At 27.0% G+C, this 2,165-nt stretch overlaps 1 long non-coding RNA gene across 1 annotated transcript in view; it reads left to right on the forward strand.

Annotated features, from left to right (window-relative positions):
• Nucleotides 1-710, forward strand: part of LOC110265753 — a 14,389-nt gene extending 13,679 nt beyond the window's left edge. Inside the window, exon 3 of the long non-coding RNA XR_002352048.1 lies at nucleotides 701-710. This is a non-coding gene — a long non-coding RNA (uncharacterized LOC110265753). The remainder of the gene's footprint in view (nucleotides 1-700) is intronic.

Here is a 2,165-nt window from a genome sequence, read left to right on the forward strand (position 1 = left end):
TTGGATATGCTGACACGTGATAGTATTTAGGTGCATCCAAATATGTCCAAAAAAATTTTTTATTTTTTATCAAGACACGATTTAGACACAAAAAATATGCATATCGAACAAATATCGATGAGTGTCGTATTGAAAATGTGTCTAATAAGTGAATAAGATAAATTAAAAAAATATTCATGCTTTATAGAACCAATGGTTTGTTGCCAACAATACTCTCTAACTAGTGAAGGGCACGCTAGAGCTACCAGCTAGGGTGCTTTCACCTCGCATTATGGTTCTTCAAACTAGAAGTTACTGGAGATGAAAGAGAAACCTTCGGANGGGAAGAGATTAACGTGCTAAAAGAAAATTTTTTTTTGCTGAAAGTACTCGACATAGAGGAAAAAAGAATGCGTGTTTAGATTATTGCTAAAATTTTGGATAATTTCTGTATAATAGCAGAGTGTGATATATGAGGATTAAGTATAATTAATCAGTTGATAAAAAAATGTGTTAATAATGATGATTATGGTATTGGACTTTTTTTTTTAGGATTTAAAAAATATTTAGGCTCATAATAAGGTTTGGTTTTTTTTGTTGTATTATTAAATAAAGATGAAGTGAGTAAAATATATGACGGGTTGAATTGGCTATGGAGTTATAAATGAGTTTTTTTCTAAATATATTTTTGGAAGTTTTCTGTTGAGTTGTTAACTTTTAGTCAGTTTGACATAGTATGCAGTTCATTTTTTTGTTGTTGATGGTGATACTAATTGTTAATTTAGTTATTGAAATTGTCATGACAAAAAAAATTGAAATTTAAAAAAAAAATTTATTATTACTGAGTGTATGTTTAGATTAAAGTTTGTAGATGAAAAAATTAATATTGATTAAAAGTGAGCTGGAATTAGCATGATTTATGTTTGGTAAATTTTTATATCAAAATAGATTATAGTAAATTAAATGTTGCTTGGATTATATTACTCAAAATCAATTTTAGATAAAAATTATTAAAAAACCCCATCGCCAATATAGCCCATCATATATTTTAATCACTTCATCTTTGTTCAATAATATAACAAAAAAAATCAAACCATAGTCAGCCCAATTATTTTATCAAATTATTGCTGGATCATCAAAAAAGGCCAAGATCATAATCATCTTCAACTAATTAATTATCTTATACAACATTCTCTGAACAAGCTGCAGAATTGTCGAAACTTTACCAACAAAATAAACACGTGTTGCTTTTTCTTCTATGACATATTTTCAGCACCAACTGAAAAATTTTTCTTTCAGCACCATAGTATTGGCCTTAAAATAAATATTGTCACGTCAAATTGTTATAGCGTTTAACGTGACTGGGCTAGTCCAATATTTTATTTATTGATGGAGAAAGATTAAAGGACTAAAATAGTGTTTAGAAATAAATCTCAAAAGTTAGTATAATAATTTTTTAATTTAAGATACTAAATTAATAAATATTATAAATATTAGGGATCACTTTAAAAATTAAGTTAAGAATGTTTATAGATTAGATTTAATCCATATATTCATGTGTTTATTTGAATTTGATCGAAGATTATAGATATTGATTTGATCTATAAAGTTATCGAATCAGATCAAATTCGCATATTAACAGGATCGGATGATAGATTTTATATAGGTATCTATATATCTGTAAATTCGTAAAAATAAATAAATAAAGGGATAAGTATTGTTTTGGTCCCTCACGTTGAGGGTCGGAATCGAACCCGTCCCTAATGTATATTTTGATTTAAAATCATCCTTAAAGTCATATTTGAATTTAAAATCGTCATTTCTAATAAAATTTTTTAATTTATTCCTAAACTACCCCTAAAATAAAAAATTAAAAAATTAAAAAAATAAAACGCACAACAGAAAACTTAATCAAAAGAAAGAGCTAGTGAAACTATAAATGGTAAATGAGTAAGTGGCAAAAGGAACTAAAAGGATATATGCATTCGGAGAACAAAAAATAAAAGACTATACTTTCATTATAATTTGATTCTTCAATGTAATTGTAAGCATTTGAGCCAAAAAATTAACTAGCTAGAATCAAATTGTTTATTACTTTTGGCAAAAGGCCTCAAGATTCCCATGATACAGCAGAATCAATGCTTAGGCGATTTAATCGAACAGCTCCAAGAATGTATTCTGGTAAT

Source organism: Arachis ipaensis, chromosome B08 (assembly GCF_000816755.2).
Source record: "Arachis ipaensis cultivar K30076 chromosome B08, Araip1.1, whole genome shotgun sequence".
In the NCBI taxonomy this organism is placed as follows: Eukaryota; Viridiplantae; Streptophyta; class Magnoliopsida; order Fabales; family Fabaceae; genus Arachis; species Arachis ipaensis.